At 54.9% G+C, this 23,786-nt stretch overlaps 1 protein-coding gene across 3 annotated transcripts in view; it reads right to left on the bottom strand.

The window, feature by feature from the left end:
* Nucleotides 1-23,786, bottom strand: part of ERBIN (erbb2 interacting protein) — a 149,514-nt gene that overhangs the window by 87,625 nt on the left and 38,103 nt on the right. For all 3 annotated transcript variants that reach the window (XM_029058874.2, XM_029058885.2, XM_029058880.2), the window contains exon 2: nt 7,397-7,493. The gene's annotated coding sequence lies outside the window, so the exon portion shown is untranslated. The remainder of the gene's footprint in view (nt 1-7,396; nt 7,494-23,786) is intronic.

Here is a 23,786-nt window from a genome sequence, read left to right as displayed (position 1 = left end):
ACCTGGGGGCCAGATTCTTCATTCACTCATTCATTCGATATTCATCGAGCGCTTGCTATGTGCAGAGCACCGTACTAAGCGCTCGGAACGGACAAATCGGTAACAGATAGCGACGGTCCCCGCCCTCTGACGGGCGCACGGTCCGATCGGGGGAGACGGACGGACGGGAACGATAGCGATAAACAGAATCGAGGGGATGAACATCTCGTTAAAACAGTAGCAAACCGCCACGGCTGACAGAGGAGGAGAGCGGGTTCGACAGCAAGTAACCGATCGGACGCTTTACGTACCCACAGGCGCCTGCCGAGCGGGGTACGGCGGGGGCAGACCGACGACGGGTCGGGGCGCGGAAGCGGTCCCGGTCCCGCCCGTCGCCCTCCCACGAGCCCAACGTAAAGTGACTTTGAAAATCGGGGTGTCCCCGACCTCCATCGCCGCCTTCCCGCCCACCGCAGGGGGTCCGCTCCCGGCGGGCTCCTCGCATCCTGCTCCGGGCATAAGAGCCGTCGGCGCGCGCGTCGGACCCCTCCGTCCCCAGCGGTTCCGTGCATCCGCTTGTGCTGTGTTTCCGCGTTTCATCCCTCCGGCCGGGCCGGCCTCCGATGCCAGCTCTGCCACTTGTCAGCTGTGTGACTGCGGGCAAGTCACTTCACTTCTCTGGGCCTCAGTTCTCTCATCTGGAAAAGGGGGATGAAGACCGGGAACCCCACGGGGGACAACCCGATGACCCTGTATCTCCTCCAGCGCTCAGAAGAGTGCTCTGCACATAATAAGTGCTTAACAGATACCAACATCATTATTATTATCCCTTCTCCCACACTCCACTTCGATCGCGAGCCCCCGGCGCGACCGCATCCGTGACCGCTTCCCACCCGGGCGGTCTCTCCCGGCCCGCCATCCAACGTCCCACACGCGGTGGGCGCTCAATAAATCCGGCCGCTACTCCCGGCGGCTGGCGCCGTGGGCCCCGGTCACGGGAAACTCCATCCGGGGCTGACCCTCGCGCCCCAGAAACGGGGCAGGGAGGGATGTCGGGAACGGGTCCGTCTGCCGTCGTACCGAACTCTCCCAAGGGCTCGGCACGGCGTGCCGCACACGTTAAGCGCCCATGAGATACCACGGAACCGACGAACCTGCGGTTCTGTACCCGCCGCGCTCTCGGGGAAACTCTGCGAGTGGGGAGACCTCGAAGCCGATGGGAGCTCGGGGGAACATTCATTCATTCACTCAACAGTAGTTACTGAGCGCTTACTATGTGCCGAGCACCGGACTAAGCGCTTGGAACGGACGACTCGGCAACAGATAGAGACGATCCCTGCCCACTGACGGGCTTACGGTCTGATTCCCACCTGGGTATTCCCTCCTCGCTCTTAGGCACGCTCCCTCTTCTAAAGGCTCGAGCTTACAGTCCGACGTCAAGGGGAAAGAAATGACGATCACGGCGGGGATAACGACGACGATTCAGGGTGCGTCTTTCTTCTGCCCCCTCTAGCCGACACGTACTCGAAGAATTATAAAACTACTGAAGGGTCTTCCCCCTACCAGTGATTTACTCCGGATCCGTCTCCCCAGGCGAGGCGGTAAACCCCCGGGGCCCAGAGCTGGTGTCTCCAAACGACTGTTCTCTCCCAGATGCCCGGCAAAATGCACGCTTTCAATACTGTCGGTTGCTCGCCTTCCCCGTGCGCCACGATCGCTCAGCGGCAGGTATCGAGCACTCACTACGTGCAGAGCACGGCAGAGGAGCAGCGCGGCTCTGTGCAAAGAGCCCGGGCTCGAATCCCGGCTCTGCCGCTTGGCAGCTGTGTGACTGTGGGCGAGTCGCTTCGCTTCTCCGGGCCTCAGTTCCCTCATCTGGAAAATGGGGACGAAGACTGGGAGCTCTCGGCGTGTTGACTCCGAGGAGGCTGGCGGCGGAGCGTTGGCTGCCCCCGGGACCCTATGCCGGGCTCCCTCTCTAGACCCCCTGCCCTCCCACCTGAACTGGCTCCTGGGTTCCCTCCCAGCTGACATTCAGAAAGGAGCCCAGTTCGAGCTTTCCAGCTGCCAACAGCCGCAGGGCAGCCGTAGACCCCCCGACGACTCGCTCGGCGTCTCTCCGGGATGGAGGGGGGGGGGGTCCCCTCTAGACTGTAAGCTCACCGTGGGCAGGGAACGGGTCTGATATATGGCTGTACTGTACTCTCCTAAGCGCCCGGTACGGAGCTCCGCACACAGGAAGCGCTCAAATACGACTGACACGCACGCTCCTGGAACGCGGAAAATCGGGATGTTGCATTTACTCTCTACCGTGCTAGAATTTAAGGTTTTTTTAGTAGTATTCGTTAAGTGTTCACTACGTGTACGGCTGAACTGTACTCGCCTAAGCGCTTAGTACGGAGCTCCGCACACAGGAAGCGCTCAAATAGGACTGACACGCACGCTCCTGGAACGCGGAAAATCGGGATGTTGCATTTACTCTCTACCGTGCTAGAATTTAAGGTTTTTTTAGTAGTATTCGTTAAGTGTTCAGTACGTGTACGGCTGTACTGTACTCTCCTAAGCGCTTAGTACGGAGCTCCGCACACAGGAAGCGCTCAAATAGGACTGACACGCACGCTCCTGGAACGCGGAAAAGTCGGGATGTTGCATTTACTCTCTACCGTGCTAGGATTTAGGGTGTTTTTTTTTTTATAGTATTTGTTAAGCGCTCACTACGTGCCAGGCCACGGACTTAGGTTTCCCCCAGAGGCATTTTTTAATTTTATGGTGTCTGTTAAGCATTTACTGTGTGCCAAGCACTGAACTAAGCACTGGGGTAGATACAAACTAATCAGGTTGGACATAATCTCTGTCCTACATGAGGCTCACAGCGTCAATCCCATTTTACAGATGAGGCCCTGAAAAGCCAAGTGGTCACGAGGTCACCGCAGACAAGTGGCAGGGCCGGGATTAGAACCCAGGTCCTCCTGACTCCCAGGTCCGTGCTCTACCCACTAGGTCATGCTGCTAATAAACATTTTTGGATGGGGAACAATCACCCGCGAAAGCCGATCCAGACAACGTACACACACCGAGAGAGATGTATGTGGCGTCCCTCTTTTTTTATTTATAGAAGACGGAGCTTAAGAGCAGGGAACTGATTCTTAAAACGTCCCACCCGACGCTCGAAGCGATACTTTGAACACTTCCCAGATGAGAAACAGAGCAGGCGGCGCAAGCCGTACGACGCACTGAGTACCTGGAGGAATTTTTGAACCATGACAATAATAACGTCGGTATCTGCTAAGCGCTTATTACGTGCAGAGCACTGTTCTAAGCGCTGGGGGAGACACAGGGTCATGAGACCGTCCCACGTGAGGCTCACGGTTTTAACCCCCGTTTTACAGACCAGGTAACCGAGGCCCAGAGAAGTGAAGTGACTCGCCTACAGTCACACAGCTGACGGGGGGCTGAGCCGGCATTCGAACCCATGACCTCTGACTCCCCAGGCCGTGCTCTTTCCACTGAGCCACGCCAACGATCCCACGGTAACGGCCCCCACTTGGCCAAACCGGAAAGAAGATCTCGAACCATTTCAGACCCCGCCTGGGGGGTGATCAAACTGAAGCGAGGGGAGTTTTACAGTCCGTCCCTCAAAGAGCAGGGCATCTGGGGAGAGACCCAAGGGGCTCGGCGAAGACCAGGCTCGCAGCCTATCCGGAAAGCTCGATCCGTTCGTTCGATCGTATTTACGGAGCGCTTACTCTGTGCACAGCACTGGACCGGGCGCTTGGAACGTACCATTCGGCCACAGACAGAGACGATCCCTGCCCCGCGACGGGCTCCCAGTTGACCGCGGGAGCGATCGACCCCGGCTTCTTCTCGTGAGCCGCGGAGCTATTTCGTCGCGCTCCTTCGCAGGCGGCATCGTTCCGGAAAGTATCTTCCATTCCGTCGAGCTTCCCGCGGACACGTGCCGTCTGCCACCGAGAAAGGATCTGCTCCGTGGCATGATCTCATCTCACCGGGGGAGCCGAACGCCGCAGCTTAACAGCGCGGCTTCGGCCAATTTAGAAAGCTTACGTTTTGGCTCGGGGATCCCAGCCATCTAATCCGACGAGTGGGGGCTACGCGCCTTCGGCCGACGAATCTCCACCTACTCCGTTACGAGGAGGAGATGCGAAATGGCGCTTTCACGGAGCCGCTTTTAAATAAACGATGGCTGACCCGAGGCAGGTCTACCGACTCGTATTTTCCTAGGCAACGGCATTCTGTTCCGCGTTTAAATGGCAAATGAGCCAACGCTTTAAATCAAGCCCATAGAAAGACAACTTCTAAAAAACACACCGTGTCCTGAACAGGTTTTACCGGCTGGCGGCAAACTGATTAAAAATCGCTAACGAAGGAATCCAACCCTCCCAGGCATAAGCGTGAACAGACCCCATCGCGCAGCAATGAGGGGGACTGGGCAGGGGGAGATACGGGAGAAAGGGTTTGGCAGCGGCTAACTTTAATAATAATAATAATAATAATAATAATGGTATTGGTTAAGCGCTTCCTATGTGCAGAGCACTGTTCTACGCACCGGGGCAGATAGAGGGTAATCAGATTGTCCCACGTGGGGCTCGCATTTTTTAATCCCCGTTTAACAGATGAGGTAACCGAGGCACAGAGAAATGAAGTGAGTTGCCCAAAGACACACAGCTGACAAGCGGTGGAGCCGGGATTAGAACCCACAGCCTCTGACTCCCAAGCCCGGGCTCTTTCCATTGAGCCAGGCTGCTTTCATGGTATTTGTGAAGCGCTTACTACGTGCCACACACGGTACTAAGCGCTGGGGCAGATTCAAGCTCCTCAGGTTAGACACAGTCACACGGGGCTCACGGTCTCTAACCCCCATTTTCCAGATGAGGGAACCGAAGCCCAGAGACTCGCCCAAGGCCAAACAGCAAACGGCGGAGGCAGAATTAGAACCCAGGCCCTCTGACTCCCAGGCCCTTAATCTTTCCACTAGGCCAGTTCTCGGCGGGGGAAATGGTCTCACGCTTGGCTCCCGGATATGCGGCAACGGCTTCCGGCGGCAATTTCCAACACCGCGTCCCACGAGGCCCGGGCACTGGCTCTCAGCGCTCAGTACAGTGCGCGGCACACAGTCAGCGCTTCATAAATACGATCAGTACTCCCACCCCGGCAATCGGCCGGCCCGGAAACAGCATTTACGGAGCAGTGCAGAGAACGCCGTCCTCGGGGCTTGGAAGAGTACGGCGGAATTAGAATAATAACGTCGGTATTTGTGAAGCGCTTACTATGTGCAGAGCACTGTTCTAAGCGCTGGGGGAGACACAGGGGAATCAGGTTGCCCCACGTGGGGCTCACAGTCTTAATCCCCATTTGACAGATGAGGTCACTGAGGCACAGAGAAGTGAAGTGACTCGCCCACAATCACACGGCTGACGAGTGGCAGGGCTGGGATTCGAACTCATGACCTCTGACTCCAAAGCCCATGCTCTTTCCACTGAGCCATGCTTAGAAGACCCGACCCCGGCCCTCCGAGACCCCGCTGCTCCGCCATCGACCTCGAATGGTTTGGAACGGCCGCGGACCGCCGGGGGTCGGTAAAAGCAGACGCAGCGACCGGCTGCCGTCGTCGGAGACGGGCCGGGGGGCCGGAGAGACCACCGGTCCACCCCAAGGGCGGCATCTCTGTCCTCGGGACGTGCGCCATTCTTCGGTAGGACGGGAACCCCAAGGGGGAAAACCGAGAGAGGCCCCAAGGCGCTGTGAGGAACAGACGCGATACATGGAATTATGTATTATAAATTCTTTATTTCTTACAGTCTTCTGGACTGTGAGTTCGTTGTGGGCTGGGAACGTTTCTCCGCACACGGTAAGCACTCAGTAAATACCGCCGAATGAATGACCGTGAGCCTCATGTGGGATATGGATTCCCTCTTATCCGATTAATAATGATGATGTCGGTATCTGTTAAGCGCTTACTATGTGCAGAGCACTGTTCTAAGCGCTGGGCTGTTCTGAGCCATTACCTTGTATCTACACCGGGGTGGGTACAAGCCTCTCCCCCGATCAGACCGTGAGCCCGTCACTGGGCAGGGATCGTCTCTCTCTGTTGTCGAATCGTACATTCCGAGCGCTTAGTAAGTGCCCTGCACATAGTAAGTGCTCAATAGATACTACTGAATGAATGAATGCTTAGAATAGTGCCCGGCACACATTAAGCGCTTAACAAACACCCTTAAAAAAAAAGCAAAAAAGCAGGGGTAAGGGTGTGAGTAAGGGAGAACAGGAGTTGAGTCCCCATTTCACAGACGGGGAAACGGAGGCCCAGAGCGGTGAGGTGATTTACCCCAGGTAACCCAGCAGGCCAATCGGTGGTAGAGCCGGAATTAGAACTCAGGTTCTCCGCCACCCAGGCCTGGGCTCTGCCCGTTAGGCCAGCCTGCTCTTGCCCCACCGTGGAAAGGGTCCGGAGTCTCGTTGGGTGCAGCTGGTGCCAGCCGCTGTTACTCCGGTGGGCCCTCGTTCTCGTCGCGCCGGCCGAGTGCCGACGAACCCCGGACCGAGACTGCTCCCCTTCTACCCCTCTCCCGAGTGCTCAGAACAGCGTTTCGCACACCGCAGACGTTCCACGGATACGACAGATTCTGTTAACTGGGGACTGACTCCGAAGCCTCACGTCCTAAAGGAAGCAGGGCTTCCTCGGCATTTCTGCGTATGCCGGGGGGGGGTCTGCTGGAATGTCAAGCATCCATTTGGCAATCCGGCTTACGGAAAGGAACGACAGTCCTGAAAAAACCCGGATGCTGTATGTGACGGGAAAAAAGGAAGTCCAATTAAAAAAACCCCAAATTCCTCCAACCTTTGAAACGCTTGAAACATAACCAATTTCGCCTGTCTTTAAAACGAAGCCGGCTCACTCCATACTGTACCTTTTGAAACCCCACCGACCCATACCTTCAGCATCCTCTTCTGATTAAATCCCAACTAGAGATACCCAATAGAAAACAGGGCCTTTAGAGCTTACGTCGGTTTTCTGAATAACCTGTGGAAGCAGCATGCCCTAGTGGACAGAGCACGGGCCTGGGAGTCACGGGGCCTGGGTTCTAATCTCGGATCCACCACTTGGCTGCGTGACCTCGGACAAATCACTTCGCTTCTCTGGGCCCCGGTTCCCTCATCTGGAAAATGGGGATTTAGATCGCGAGCCCCGTGTGGGACGGGGACCGTGTCTGACCCGATTATTTTGTATCCAACCCGGTCACTTATTACGATGCCTGGCATAGAGTGAGCACTTAAATACCACTTTCAAAAAAAAAAAAAAAGACCAAGAAGCCCACAGGAGACCCCCAGTACATATCAAGCCATCCGCCACCTTCGCCCCACGGACAGTGAAATCAGCGTCAGCCGAGACACCTACCCGATCACGCCAACCCGTGGCTCTGTTCACCCGGCGTCAGCTCGCGATCTTGGGCCTCGCATTTAGCAGAAGGTGGGACGATTCAATCTCCCTGTAACTGTGGGGAAAAACAAAGCAAAACAACAACAAAAAAAAAAAACCAATCAATCAGTGGTATTTATGGAGTGTTCCCGGGCAAGCACGTAGGAGAGTATAATACAATACAGCTGTGAGACGCGATCCCTGCCCTCAAGAAGCTTAACCGTCTTGGTGAGGACACAGACGTTAAAATAGATTAGGGATAAGGAAAGGAGTAGCGTAGAATAGAGTGGAGTTGTGGGGACCACCAGAGTTTTTCGGAGGTTAAAAACAAAAACAAAATCCCTACACGCGAAAGCGATAAGTGTGAATAACCCTCTGGTTCCTTCATCGCTGCGGGACATCTTTCCATCACGCTATGAAAATCCATAGTTGGGACAACGTGTTGCCCGCCGGAGTCGCTTTCCCCAAACTGAGAAGCTTCCCCCGGCAGGCCCGCTGCCCTTGGGGGCCAAGACCCGGCCACAGTCAGTCGATCGATCCTTTCTAGTGAGCACTTACTGTGTACGAAGCACTGTACTAAGCGCTCGGCAGAGTTCGGTATAACAACATCACAGACACAACCCCTGCCCACAGCGAGCTTACAGTCTAGAGGGGCAAGACAGACATGAATGTAAATAAATAAATTAAGGACGCGGACGTAAGTGCCGGGGGGCCGGGAGGGAGGACGAATGAAAGGAGCGAGTCAGGGCGACGCAGAAGGGAGTGGGAGAAGAGGAAGGGGGGGGGCGCAGTCGGAGAAGGCTTCTTAGAGGTGATGGGCCTTCAAAAAGGCTTTGAGGGTGGGGAGAGTCACTATCTGGCAGATATGAGGGAGGGAGGGCGTTCCGGGCCAGAGGCGGGATGTGGGCGAGAGGTCGGTGGCGAGATAGACGAGATCAAGAGAGGCTAGAAGCGCCCTGCCCTCCAAACTGCTGCTTCTCGTTGTCGTGCCAGGACAGTAGACAGAAAGAGCCCGCACCTGGGGGGTCAGAGGACCTGGGCTCTAATCCATGCCCTGCCAACTGCTGGCAGCGTGACCTTGGGCAAGTCACTTCACTTCTCTGGGCCACAGGTACCTCATCCTGGTGTATCATAATAACAGTAATAGCAGTAATAAATGGTGGTATTTGTTAAACACTTACTACGTGCCAGGCTCTGAACTAAGCACTCGGATGGAGACGGGCAAATTGGGTCGGACACGGTCCCTATCCCATGGGGTTCGCTGGTTTAATCCCCATTTTACAGATTAGGTAACTGAGGTACAGAGAAGTGAAGTGCCTTGTCACACGGCAGCCATGCGGGAGAGCTGGGATTAGCAGTCAGGGCCTTCCGACTCCCGGGCCCTAGGGGGAGGGAATTCCAGGCAGGAGGAGGGGTGGGAGCCAAGGGAGTGAAGAACAAGTCCCATTTAGAAGGAGAGTTTTGGAGGAACGGCAAGTTTGAGAGAGGGAGAAAAAGGCAGGGCAGGAAAGGGGCAGTGTCGATCGAGGGGCTTCGAGCTAACGGTCGGAGGCTTCTTTCGGCTAAGAGAAGAATGAGGTATTCCCGAGGACCTTCCGAGGAGAGGAGCGGAGAGACCAGGTGCAGAATCCCGTTCTCGAAAGAAAATCCGGGCAGCCCAACAAGAAAGCCGAGCCCCGACCTAAAACCGTTTCCATTCTGAAGGCTGGAAACGTTCCGAGCGGGGTCTGGGGGAGGGTGTGAATTTGTTTTCGAAAAGGACCTCTTTCCTCATTTCTCCTTTAAAGGCTTGAGAAACGGGAGCCGGGATAGCGCGAAAGTAACAGGAGGGGGGAGAGCGAGCAATGGGCACGGGATGGCCGAGGGAGTGAGCGGGAGAACACAGAAGGAGGACCTCAGAGTCGAAGCAGCAAACCCAGTACTTGTTTCATCCATTTCTTCTTCTCAGGAGCCCCTGACGAAGACTGTTATCTTTCCACCTCTCATTCCGGCCTGTTTCCCGCCCCGGTGGCTGGCCGGCTCTTTCGTTCATTCATTCCATCGTATTTATTGAGCGCTTACTAGGTGCAGAGCACTGCACTAAGCGCTTGGAATGGACAATCCGGCAACAGATACACTCCCCGCCCACTGACGGGACTTACGGTCTAATCGGGGGAGACGGACGGACAAAAACAATAGCAATAAAGGTCCTCTACCTGCCCTGACCGGGCGGGGCCCACAACACTAACTCTTCCCCTGGAAAAAAGACAGCGAGTGCCCCACCGAAGACACAGCCCGCCAAAAATTTCAATGGAATTATCTCCGGTTTTTCTCCTCAGATAGAAAAGGCTAACGTCGCAGGTAATGATAACGATAACTGTGCTACGCGCAAAGCGTCTACTATGTGGCAAACCCCGTATTAAGTGCTGGGATAGATGCAAGTGAATCAGGTTGGGCACAGCGCCTGCCCCACCCGGGGCTCCCGGTCCAAGGGGGAGGAAGGACAGGGACTGATTCCCCATTACACAGATGAGGAAAATGAGCCGCGGCGAGTGAAGGGACTTGCCCGAGGTCACCCAGCTTGCAAGGGGGCAGAGCCGGCTTTAGAACCCAGGACCTCCGACTCCCAGGCCCGTCTTCTTTCCGCTAACTAGGACGCGCTGCTTCCCCGTGGATTTTCCCCCCATTTCCCTTGCTAATCCCCTTCGTCCTCTGATACGACGTGGGTAACAATAATGAGGATGATAACGTTGGTATCTGTTAAGCGCTTACTCTGTGCAGAGCACTGTTCCAAGCGCCGGGAGAGATACAGGGTCATCGGGTCGTCCCACGTGAGGCTCACAGTTAATCCCCATTTTACAGACGAGGGAACTGAGGCACCGAGAAGTGAAGTGACTCGCCCACAGTCACAAAGCTGACAAGTGGCGGAGCGGGAATTTGAACCCATGACCTCTGACTCCCAAGCCCGGGCTCTTTCCACTGAGCCACGCCGCTTCTGCTTGCTGGCAGCATCGCATGACCCTGACTGAGGAAAGCCCACGTTGGACCATTTGGGGCGTGTCTAATAATAATAATAATAATGACGATGATGGTGTTCGTTAAGCACTTACTCCGTGCCAGGCACTGTACTAAGCACTGGGGTGGGTACAAGTCTCTCCCCTGATGAGACCGTGAGCCCGTCACTGGGCAGGGATGGTCTCTATCTGTTGCCGAACTGTCCGTTCCAAGCGCTCAGTACAGAGCTCTGCACATAGTAAGCGCTCAATAAAGACTATTGAACGAATGAATGAAAGTAAATCGAATTGGCTACAGTCCCTGGCCCCCGTGGGGCTCCCAAGTCTCAATGCCCATGTCACGGATGAGTGACGGACACAGAGGAAGTGAAGTGACTTGCCCGAGGTCACACCGCAGACAAGTGGTGGAGCCGGGATTCGAAACCATGACCTTCCGACTCCCAGGCCCGGGCTCCATTCGTCAATCAGTCGTACCTATTGAGCGCTCACTGCGTGCAGAGCACCGTACTGAGCGTTTGGAAAGTACCGTGCAGCAGTAAAGAGAGAACAATCCCCGCGCACAGTGAGGTCACAAGCTAGACGGGGTGGGGGAGACGGACATCGGTAGGAGTGAACAGACATCACTGTAAATAAATAAAACGACAGATCTCTACGTAAGTGCTGTGGGGCGGGGAGAGGCCGGGAAGGGCGAAGGGAGCGAGGCAGGGCGGAGCAGAAGGGGGTGGGAGAGGCCTACGCGTGACTGTCCCATCTGCCACCAAATCGCCGGCTATTCATTCATTCAATAATATTTATCGAGCGCTCACTATGTGCAGAGCACCGTACTAAGCGCTTGGAATGGACAAATCGGTAACAGAGAGAGACGGTCCCTGCCCTCCGACGGACAGACAGACAAGAACAATGGCAACAGATAGAATCGAGGGGCAGAACATCTCATTAAAACTAGCAAATAAATAGACTCGAGGTGATGTCCATCTCATTAACAAAATAAATAGGGTGATGAAGATATATCCGGTCGAGCGGACGAGTACGGTGCCGAGGGGAGGGGGAGGAGCAGAGGGAAAGGGGGGAGGAGAGGGTTTAGCTGCGGAGAGGTGAAGGGGGGGGTAGAGGGAGCAGAGGGAAAAGGGGAGCTCAGTCTGGGAAGGCCTCTTGGAGGAGGTGAGCTTTAAGTAGGGTTGTGAAGAAGGGAAGAGAATCAGTTTGGCGGAGGTGAGGACGAAGGGCGTTCCAGGGCCGCGCCGGCCTCGCGCGGTCGGAAACCCGTGCCCTCCGTCCACGGTGGCGCCCCGCCCAGATCCCGGGTGAAGACCCGCGCCCCGGCGGAACTCAACGCCCGGGCTCCCGTCCAGGGGGAGGAACCGAGCCGGGAAGGAGAAAGAAGAGGCCCGGACCAACCGACGAGACGAGCTGCACGGACGGCGGTGGCGGGCCCGACGTGGACCGGCCAAATTCTCGGGTTGCGATGTAGGTTTCGGGGACCCCACCCTAGGCGGGGACGCCCAGGCTGGCCGTCACATCGCCACGGGGGTGGAGACGGCTGCCTCCCGCCCTCCTCCGCCTCGGATGCTCCTCCCCCGGGATCAACCCTCCTGCCCTCCAAATTCTCATTCATTCACTCAGCCGGTTGTACTTCTTGAGTGCTTACTGCGTGCGGAGCCCTGTTCCGAGCGCTCCGGAACGGCTCGGCCGAGGGACGGCGACCCTCGCTTCCGACGCTCACTTGAACGGTGGGGTCCCGAGGCCGAGGGACGGGGGGCGAGGCGGGAACCCAAGACGGAACGACCTGGGAATGCGGCCCTCGACCGGTCGCTGGTCTACACTCCGGCCAGGCCCCGCAAAGGGAGAAGCGGTGGGCCTGGAAGTCAGGAGGACCCGCGTTCCGATCCCGGCTCCGCCACGCGTCTGCCGTGTGACCTAGGCAGAGTCACTCCGCTTCTCTGGGCCTCAGTTACCTCGCCTGTAAAACGGGGATGAAGGCTGTCAGCCCCATGAGGGACAGAGACCGTGTCCAACCCCGTTAGCTTGTCTCCGCCCTAGGGCTTAGTGCAGTGCCTGGCACCTAGTAAGGATTTAAGGAATACCAAAAAATTTAAAAAAAAAAGCCTCTGGGGGGAAAACCTAAGACCATGGCTTTCTCCCCTGCCTCCCCCCTCCCACCGGCCCCGGTTAGGCCACTCCCCGCTTTTTGGACCTGTTGTCTTCGGTTCCCTCCCTTCCCCTCTCTGACTGGCCCTTCTCGCTCCGCTGGGCCACCGTCACCATCCTAGGCCCCCTCATCTGCCCTCCCTCCCCGGCGGCTCCGTTCCGACCCCAAGGGGGGGGGGGGTCGGACGTGGATGGAACCGAGTCGAACTAGACGAGACCCATCGGGCAGGCTTGGCGGACTGTCCCTCTCGCTGACCACACCCGCTGCCGTCCCGGAGCCAGGCCCGTACCGGGCCAGCCCACGCGGAGGCTTGACTGCGAAACCAAGGGCCCCCCCCAAATCCGGCCCCGTCCCGCTCTTCTCTGCCGCGTCTCAGTTTAATAATAATGTTGGTATTTGTTAAGCGCTTACTATGTGCCGAGCACTGTTCTAAGCGCTGGGGTAGACACAGGGGAATCAGGTTGTCCGACGTGGGGCTCACAGTCTTAATCCCCATTTTACGGATGAGGGAACTGAGGCACAGAGAAGTTAAGTGACTTGCCCACAGTCACACAGCCGACAAGTGGCAGAGCTGGGAGTCGAACTCCAAAGCCCGTGCTCTTTCCACTGAGCCACGGTGTTTCTGCGCACACCGCCCTGGACGAAACCCGCTCCGGTCCGGGGAAACCGCAGGGTGGGTCGGCAGACCCCCGCCCATCTTGCTCGTCTCGACGACGCGGGCCCGGAGCCGCGGCCCTTCCACCGGCCTTCCACTCTGGCCGGGGGGCAGAGAGCCGGTAGTCGGCACATTCGTCCCTTTGGCCCTGGGCAAACGATCCCAGCAGGTTGCCCAAGTGGCATAAGAGACACACGACCGGGAGGCACACGTGCGAGAAGGCGGGTGGGCATACACAAACACACTCACGCCTCTCCCACTGCAAGAAAGATGGAAAATACCTAACTCAGAGGTCCCCAACAGCACCCTCAGAAACACCCGGGACGTGGCCGGTTTTCGGTATTTCCTAATCTCCAATTCTGGTCACCTGAAGCATAAAGCGCTCATGACCCAGTTCCCGCGGCCACGGAATTCGGCGCCTCTCCCCGACTCCCGCCCCGGGTTTCGGCTCTGTGCTCGGGGGCCCGACGCCGGCGCCGTCACACGCCGGAATCTCCCGGGATCCGGCCAGAATGGCGGCCACCGGGGAGACCGGTGGCATCTTTCCCACCTGGCTCTCCCTCCTCTTCCTGAACCTATGTCCTGGCCCCTGCAAGATCCACCCACCAGCTAGATCTCCCTCAGAAATGAGTAGGGGTCCATTGACCAATTTTGCTTCCTTTCATCTCCTTTAACGACGTGCTAAATTATCAGGAGGATTTAGCCGCTTGAGGCTCAGGGCGTGAAGCTCGGCCTGCAAACCACCGTGTCCTGGCAGTGGCGGCCGGCGGTGGCGGAAGGTCCGAGGGAGAGGGGAGGGGGGAGGGAGGAAGGGAGGGGGAGTCCCCGCCAGCATTTAACTGGGAGGAACCCACAGGATGGGCTTCAAGTCAGAGGAAATGCCCAGAGGGCAGACGCGCTACTCGCCAATGCCATCCAACAGAAAAAGGTGTTGGACCGGGCTTGCCCTCCGGCAGGGCGGCCCCCCCGTGAAGCTTGCCCACCCACCTCGGGCGGTTCCAACCTCCGGTGTCCCGGAGGGAGCCTCGCTTACGACCTACCGCTACCCGGGCAGAAACGAGGTCTTCCCCGGGTCCCTGGGGTCGGAAACCGTGGGTTTGGGAACGGCCCGGGCCCTTAATGGGTTCTTCTGGCCACCTGTCAGATTCTCAGAGGCCAGGCACAGCTGACGAGCGATGGACTGCCCAATCTTCCGGGGGTTGTTTTTTTCTGTCGGTTTACTTTTTATGGGTATTTGTTGATCGCTTACTACAATAATAATAATAATAATAACGTTGGTATTTGTTAAGCGCTTACTATGTGCACAGCACCGTTCTAAGCGCTGGGGGAGATACAGGGTCATCGGGTTGTCCCACGTGAGGCTCCCAGACTTAATCCCCATTTTACAGATGAGGGAACTGACGGTCAGAGAAGTGAAGTGACTTGCCCCCGGTCACATAAATGACAAGTGGCAGAGCCGGCATTCGAACCTGTGACCACTACGTACCACACGGCATGGCACGGTGGATCGAGCCCAGACCCGGGAGTCAGAATGTCATGGGTTCTCATCCCGGCTCCGCCACTTGTCTGTTCTGAGATCTTGGGCAAGTCACCTCACTTTTCTACACTTCGGCTACCACGCCTATAAAATAGAGATTGAGAATGTGAGCCCCACGTGTGATAGGGTTTGTTCGGTGAACTAAACCCCAGCGATGAGTTCAGTGCCTGGCCCACAGTAAGTGCTTTGTTATCATTATTATTATTATTACACACTGGGGCAGATACAAGCTAGTCAGATTGGACACAATCCACGTCCCACATGGGACTCACAGCGCAAATCCCCATTTTCCAGATGAGGTAACGGAGGCCCAGAAGTGAAGTGACTTCCCCAAGGTCACACGGCAGACAAGTGGCAGAACCACATTAGAACCCAGGCCCTTCTGATTCCCAGGCTTGTGCTCTACCCGCTGGGCCACACTGCTTCTCCACTTTTCTACAGTCAGTACTGCCTGGGCTGTCTAAAACTCATCAAATCCCCTGCCCCTGCAGAAATCTCGATTTAAAGATTCTGGAAACAAGGGACAATTAATGATCTACTTTAGAAGGCAGCACAGAGAGACCCCGGTTGCCGGACGATGCCTCCACTGAGCAACGCTGAATGCTAATAATCACTGTGGTATTTGTTAAGCCCTCACTAAGTGCCAAGCACTGTTCTAAGCGCTCGGGTGGATACGAGCAAATGGCACTGAATACGTACATGGAGAATGCCGGATCGAGCCAAACGCAGCACGATCCTGAGTTGTCTTTCCCGGACGAAAAGGGAAGGCCGACCGCACGATTTCAGTCACCGAAAATTTTCAAGCTCCATGGGTCCTGGGGGCCCCCGTCGCCCCCGGGGACAGAATTCCCGGCTGCGGAAGGTGCCGGTCTGATGAAGCCACAGCTCCGCCTACCGTCACGTGCAGGCCCGAGCTGACCCGGCCTCCTCCCACCTGGCCACTCACCGCTCCGGACTCTACCGGAGCACCCGAACCGGGCCGGATCGCTTCCAATACGGCGTTCCGTTTTGGGATGCGAGCGGCCGTCCCTGAGCCCTTCGGTCATCTCCGGGCTCCGACTTCTCCCAGGCCTGCGTCGGCTACTCGCTCTAGCCCCCCGGTGCTTAGCCTACAGAGGGTTCTGGGTCGCCCTGTTTAACAACCCGCTGTCCCTTGTCGACCCTCGAGATCGTGGATGCCAACGGCAAGAAGGCAAGTGCGGTCTGATCTCACTCGGGGATTGCTTCCACGGACTCTCCCCCGCCCCCCGGTTCCCCAGAGACCACAGAGATCACACGTCCGTCCTCAAAAGAACCAACTGCAGAATCTTTGCCAAGGAGGGAATTGGGATACGAAGTCCATAAAATCTCCAAGCAGGGCTGAGTGGGTTTACTCATTTCATTTGATGAAACTATTCCATTTTTCGGCTCCGCTCTCTATCCTTCGCACTAAATAACAAAAAGTGAACCAAGTTCCTCCCCGACCACACTGGAAACCCAGCTGGGGGAAGGTCTGCCCAGGACCCTGGGTGCACCGGGAGAGGTTTTTTTGGGTGGCGGGGGGATGTTGGTGATGGGAAGGGGAGGAGATGACATCCTGAAGGGGAAGGACTCTCAAAGCAGGAAAAAAACAGCTCTTTACCTCCAGTGACGGACTTTATAATTAGGACAGTCCGGTTCCCCCCACTCGGTCTCCTTAAACCCATCTATCTCCCTTGAAACGCTCTCTCCCACTCAGAAAACAACCTACTCCCTTAAGTCTCCTCTCTCCTAAAGCTGCTTGCTTTTTACATTTTTCCCAGAACGTCCCACGTCAACTTTCATATTCTCGTAATTCCTCCGTGGCCCTGGTTACTACCCTCATTCCCCATTACCAAAATAATCTGGACAGTATTCAAGTTTCTTTGACTTTGCCTAGTTTTTCTTTTAGCTACCTATTTCCCTAGGGCATTTCTCTTCGGCACGATTCTTTACCTCCCCTCTCCTGTCGCAAGTAAATACCACTTCATTTTCAACGTACCAATGAAAAAGCCACTTGTCTTATTTGCACTCCTCTGTGTTTTTTTTTTTCCCTGCCCGCAAGACCACTAGAGCCTCAAGCGACAGCTTAAAATAAGCAACCATGAAGAAACATTTCTTATCCAAGAACATGACGCACGTCCATGAGAACGAAGGCTGGGCCTGCTGCACGGGAAGCAGAACGACCCTGTCATTTCACCTCTTTCGGAGCCGAACGGGTGTCCCTCCGGTAGGCTTCCTTAGAGGAGCTTTGCTGATTTTATAGGCTTCGCTTTCCAGCTACTAGACTTGAGGCAGAAAACTGGCAAAAGCCAACTTCCTAAAGTAGAAATGAGTCATGTCTCTGGCAGGAAATGGAATGTATTCCAAATAACCCCCTTTATCTTGGTAAAAGGCCACTTCAGGGGTGGACGGGTGGGTGGGTGTGCAAGAGAGAGAGTGTGTGTGTGCTGGGGGAAGGAAACAGACGGTCATTAACAGTTTTAAGCCAGCACATCACTTAAAGTCCTAGAAGGGTGAGAAACTCCCCCAGAGAAATTCAAAATTCCCTCAAAAAACACACAATTGCTCACACCGTGATAACAATTATACTGACTGTATCTTTTATGTGCTTACCGTGTGTCAAGCTCTGTTCTAAACGCTGGGATAGATAGAGCTAATCGGGTAGGACACGGTTCAAATACGGGTACAGCTGAACTCTGCCCCGGTGAAGTTCTAATCTCAGATCGGTACGCTCGAACCCAATTTCGGTTTGAGATGCCAAAAAACAGGGGGGTTCCCCACAGAACCACAGCGGGCTACAGGCTGGAGTTGGCCAACTATTGGGAAAAAATAAAAGCAGCTCCAATTCGAGAAGTTCACGTAGGCTGCTCGACCTACCCATGTATCCAAATTTATCCAGGGATGGGTTCCTCCACAAAGCTGTCTGGAATAAGAGGGACCGAGGGAGGGAGGGAGGGAGAGGTGCGGGGCAAACTATTATTAACTTGGGGAAGAGTCACTCGAGAGGAAGGCTGGCGGTCACCCTGAGTTCTGAGCTCCGTGGTCTAATCCCTGGATTTCCTGGGGCTCGAGGAAATCATCGACACGACCGAGGCCCAGATGCAGAAATGCCGCCGGATGGGAAATGGCTCTCCGCACAGACTGGAGCCTGGGGGGGGGGGGGGGGGGGGGGGCGGGTCCCGTGGACCGAAGACAGGTTGCCATCCCGCCCCGATGTGGTAAAACCGAGCGACTGTCCGGGACCGAATTCCTTCACCTGCCAAATGAGAGTATACGGTGGCAGGGAGAGGAGGAGAACGACAAGAAATCAAAAACCCATGTGAAATCGTATCCAACGAGGATATTTTTCAATAACGTACCATCTGCGGGCCCCTAGGCAGCCGTACGGCGCTGTGGACACAGAAGGCTTTCAAGAAACAGTGATGATGAGTCGCCTAAATTATTTCTCCCGTTTCTTTTCCTCGCCATTCCTTTCCTCCTCATTCATACTGCTTTCTCATTCATTCTCCCCGCCCCAGCTCTCCCTCAGTGATGCCAACATTCGTCGATTAGGCTTCCCTCAGTCGGGGGCAGTGAAAATTCAACTGTCTGGAATGGACAGAAACAATCTGAATAGCAAGACGGTTGTTCCAGGCTGGGTTTCTGATTTTCATCCAGTGTTACCGGCCATCCATCAGTCAACGGTGCTTACTGAGCGCGTACGGAACACAGTACTAAGTGCTTGGGAGAGTACAACAGAACTGGCGGACACGTCCCCCGTCCACGATACGGTCTAGGGTCAATCAGCACCGTTTCTGGAACGCCTTCGGTGTGCAAGGCACTCACTCTATCGAGCGCTTGGGTGAGTACAACAGAGTAAGCAAACGTGATCTTTTGCCTTCCAGAACAGACTTGGAAGCGGTCTAGTGTACAATCTAGAGCACGCCCACCACGCCCGTGAGGAGTCGTGGGGAAGGCGGGGGTCTGGAGATTACTCAGAGTCAGGTATTCACCTCAATTTCTCGGATGACTCCTGAAAACCGAGGGGGAAAGTGAGTGATGACGACGACGACGAAGACGATGGTGGTGTTTGTTGAGCGCTTACCACGTGCCAGGCACGGGGGTGGATACAAACAAATCGGGTCGGACGCCGTCCCTGTCCCACGTGGGGCTCACGGTCTTGATCCTCATTTTAGAGATGAGGTAACTGAGGCCCACGGTGACTTGCCCAAGGTCACACAGGAGACAAGAGGCGGAGCCGGGATTAGAACCCAGGACTTGCTGACTTTCTGCCAGGCTCGGGCTCTCTCCGCTCCGCCATGCTAGAAAGGGGAGGTCACGAATGAGACGGAGTCGAGGCTGAATGGCGTCCGTCGGCCCGAGAGTAGGGAGCTCCCCGAGGCCCCTTTCCCCGTCGCCAACCCGCCCGGTCCGGTGACCCCGCGGCTGCGTTATCGGACCCCGGGCGGCCACACGGGTCTGGGGCCGGGGCCGACCGACACGCCGGCCTTCCCGGGGCTCTCGTGACGTGGAACGCGTGGCTCTTTCCTGTCTCTCCCGCTTCCGAGCTCCTCCTCACACCCTCCCTTCGAGCCTGGAGAAGCAGCACGGCCTAGCGGCTAGAGCCTGGGAGTCGGAAGGACCGGGTGCTGTGTGACCGTGGGCAAGTCGCCTTACTTCTCTGGGCCTCGGTCACCTCATCTGTAAAATGGGAGTTGAGACTGGGAGTCCAGTGTGGGACGGGGACTGTGTCCAACCCATTTACTCTGTATCCACCCCAGAGCTTAGTACAGGGCCCGGCACATAGTAAGCGCTTCACAAATACCACAGTCGTCATCATCTCCCCTGGACCCCTCCATGTCTAGGAGACCGTTGCTCTCCCCATCTTCAAAGCCCTTCTGAAATGACACCTCCTTCAGGAGGCCCTCCCTGATTCATCTTCCATCTCCCCACCCTACACTGCCCCGTCGGCCACTTCGGCACCTCCAAGACACCTGAGCACTTGAACCTCCACCCACGGCAAAAGACTTACGTCCGTAGCTTTACACTCTAATACCTCTTCCTTCCCGTCGCTTATTTTAACGTCTGCCTTCCCCGCTAGCATGAAAGCTCCACCCGGGCAGGGATCCGCACTACTAACCCTGCTGGATTCCTCCAGACGCTCAGTGCAGTGCTCCGCAGAGAGTCTGCACCCGATAAATACCACCGATAGCCTAAAGACCACTCGATTCTAGCATAGCAATTAGGACACCCTTTCTGGGACGCTTTGAATTGGTGCATGCGGAGGCACATTTGGTTTCATTTCCCCTCTATAAGAGGAAGTTGAAAAAAACAAAACTGTCTTCTGCCCTTTGGAAACAATTTAACTCGTCTTCATTTCTGAGCCCGAAATTGGCAACGGATGGCGTAAAATGAATTCCTGAATCAGAGAGGAAGAGAAAATGCTATCAGGACTATGGCCCCGGTAACTCTAAAGGCTGTACTTTTCTTTGCCTGCTTCGGTCTTCAAACGTCTGCAAATAATAATGAGGATAAATAGGGTCTGTATTAAGTGCTGACTACATGCACTAGGGCAGATACAAAATCATCTCATCAGCTACAGCACCTCCCCTCCCTGGGACCCCCGGTCCAGGGGCAAGGAGGGCAGATATCCGCTCTTCTTTCGACAGGTGAGGAAGACCAGAGAGGTGAGCGGTAGAGTTGGGACTCAAGCCCTGGTCTCAACTTCCAGTCCTACGCTCGCTCGCTCCACAGGCAAGGGTGAGCAGAAAACTTTCCCGTCAACCTCCTACCTCTACCTGTGCCAAACAAACAACCGGGCTCCAAATGTCCCCAAAGCTCGCTGAACCTCTACGATTTGAGGGTCCCCGCCGGAGCGGCACCAGATGATCCGGTGGGGCGATGTCACCTCCTGTCCCAGCCACTCCGGCGTCCCCTCCCTTGTCACCCCGCCCGGCTTCCCAGCCTGGCCCCGGGCCAGAGTTTCCACCATCCGTGCCCGGCCCAGGTCCGGGACCCGACCTGCGTCGGCCCGTCCCACCGAGGGAGCGCCGGCCAGGCCTCGGTCACGCCCGCGAGCTTTATCCGGCTTCTCCCGAGGGGGTCTCGCCGCCGCGTCCCCGGCCTTTCTTCTCGGGCTCGGGCACAACTTCCCCGTGCAGCCCCCGAGAGCTGGGCGAGGCAGCGGGAGGGAGCGACCCAGCAGCTCCCCTCGGTCGATGCCCCGTTGTCCCGACCGGAGCCTGGGATATGAAACCGGAGGCTGACCTTGCCCTCCGGCAACCTGGGCACCCCTCTGCAAACGGAGGACGACTACGTGAATAATGCTCCCATCACTCGATCGTATTTACTGAGCACTTAGCGTGTGTAGAGAGTACAACGCAACAGTGTTGGCAACATTCCCTGCCCACAACGAGCTTTCGGTCCCTATAAAGTCAACAGACGCCAAGAATGGGCTTGGAACAAAGGGGATTGTTAAGATCCCACATCTTGTTCCACGTCACCGATTCAACTACCTGTCGGGGAAAACCACCGTAGACTACGCCACTCCCCAGATACCACTTGCTTGTTAAAAATCAGTGGATTTCTACACGCTGTCGAAAGACCTCGATAACGACAGTCAGGATTCAGAGCATTTTCCTCTGAAGAGCAAAATGCTTTCAAATGGCTTTCGCTCGTCCCCTCAACAGATGATTAATTTACTGATCTTTCTGACACCCCGGTGAGAGAAACATTAATTAATGCCATGGTTTTACAGACGAGGGAACCGAACTTCTTTCAGGTCTGAAAGGGGTCCGGATGGGAATCTGTAAGCTGGCGATGCCCAAGGTTCTACCGGGCAACCTCTTCTCTACCTTAGTAGTTCAGATGCTCAAAGCCAGGAAAAGGCAGAAGAAAAAACAGCTGAGTGATTTTGCATTTTCTCCGCCGATTGGAGGGAAGTGCTGTTATTTACAGGATGTGGTTCTGACTGAAAGACACCCATTCTAAAGAGAGGTCGTGTGCACTTAGAGAACCTAATTTAGAAAAGTAATTCGAAATCCAAGATAGTCTTTTTAAACGAGCAAAACTGAGACAATTTCCTAAAACCTACTACGGAGGGAACCATTTTTTAAAGCCTCCAAATTTTAAAATTCATTTTCTAAAAGCGTCCATTTCACTGTGAATCATTAACAGCTAAAGCTATAATGAAATTACTCATTTCACTACAAAATACTGCTTATTACTGACATCTCTGCTGTGTCTCTCCACCGCACGTTTCTTATTGAGCACATTTTAACAGTTGCTCGAGAACCCCCTTCTCTCCGACTCAGAACAAAATTTCTTCGCAGTAACCATTTAAAACAAAAAAAAGACAAGTTAGAGAAAATTCTAACTCCCATCCAACCTCATAAAATCACCACTTCAGCGTTGTTTTAGGGCCAGCTTCAAATTGTCTTAAGAAGAAGTTTTAGACCAATAAAACAGCTGGTAAATCAATTGCCGAATGCCCGCTGTGTCACATTCGTAAATTTACAATTTTACAATCTATAAAGTTCTGAGAGGATTTTTCTACTGTTTCTCAAAGATGACACTTAGTAGTAGTGTTGGGTACTTACTATGTGCCAAACACTGGGGTAGAAACAAGATGCAAACCTATTCTCCCTCCTAGATTGTCAGCTCAATGCAGGAGAGGGACGGTGCCCAACCTAATTAAACTTGTATCTACTCCTGCGCTTAGAACAGTGCTTGGCACATAGTAAGGGCTTAACAAATACCTTTTTTTTTTTAAATGAAAAAAGCCCGGTCGGGCACGGTCCCGGGGCCACATAATCTAAATCAATTGTATTTATTGAGCGCTTACTGAGTACGAAATAACAGAGTTAGGAGACACATTCGCTGCCCACGACGAGCTTAGAGGGGGAATCTAGAGACTCCCAATCTAGTCTAATTTTACCCATCTAAAGACGGCAGAGTCCTTTTTTGTTCTTTTTGAACGAGTAAGAGCCCAAACGAGCCGTATATGGTGCTTAGGATGTAAAGCAGAACAGTTTCCGAGGTTAACGGATGGCTTTTCTTGACCCCTACGAACAACACTTCTCTTTAAGTAGCTCTGCCTAAGCTCTCTGAATGAGTACCTACTGTTTTTTTTTATATACTGGGACTGAGCTTGTAAGCCTCTTCAAATATTGATATCACACTTGCTTCTCCCTTTATCTAATCCCAAAATGGTCAGAAGTAACATCTCTCAGTTTTAAATAAGTAATTAGCACTTAGTAGACTTGGTACTGAATTGAATTTTTAATTACTTCCTCGGTTCCTCTCACCGGCTTCAAAACCAGTCAAGACGTCTTGCAGAACAAAGGCCGACTATAAATATCCATACTTCCTAAGTTGGGTAGATGATGAGGACCTAGAAAAAAGGCTGGACTCGGTGGTGTCCTAAATTCAATCCAGGCTATCCAGGATCCCGCCCCAGTCAATCGACGGTATTTACCGAGTGTGCAGAGCACCGTACTAAACGCAATTCAACAGAATTAGCTGACATTCCCTGCCCACAGGGAGCACAGAGTCTACAGGGGGAGGACATTAAAATAAATGACAGATATGTGCGTAAGTCCTGGGGGGGGGGAGAGGTTGGGGTGAATATCAAGTGCTTCAAGGGGACGGTTCTACGTGCCCGGGCGATAAAGGAGCGGGAGTAGGGGAAATGAGGGCTTAATCGGGGAAGAGATGGAGGAGATGTGATTTTAATAAAGCTCTGAAGGTGGGGAGAGTAGTGGTCTGGCGTATTTGGAGGGGTGGAGGGAAAGGGGAGAGATCCAGGCCAGAAGTAGGACGTGGGCAGAGGGTCGGCCGCGAGCCGGACGAGAGGGAGGAAGAGTGAGCCGGCTGGCACTGGAGGAGCGAAAGGTGAGGGTTGGATCATAGAAGGAAAACAGCAAGGTACCTTAAGAGTAATTATGGTATTTATTAAGCGCTTACCATCTGCCACGCCCCGTACCAAACACTGGGATCCAAGCAAATCGGGTTGGACACCACCCCTGTCCCACGGGGGGCTCACGGTCTCCATCCCC

The sequence above is a fragment of the Ornithorhynchus anatinus genome, chromosome 1 (assembly GCF_004115215.2).
Source record: "Ornithorhynchus anatinus isolate Pmale09 chromosome 1, mOrnAna1.pri.v4, whole genome shotgun sequence".
In the NCBI taxonomy this organism is placed as follows: domain Eukaryota; kingdom Metazoa; phylum Chordata; class Mammalia; order Monotremata; family Ornithorhynchidae; genus Ornithorhynchus; species Ornithorhynchus anatinus.
Note: the sequence above shows the minus strand (reverse complement) of the source record. Positions and strands in the feature narration are given on the sequence as shown.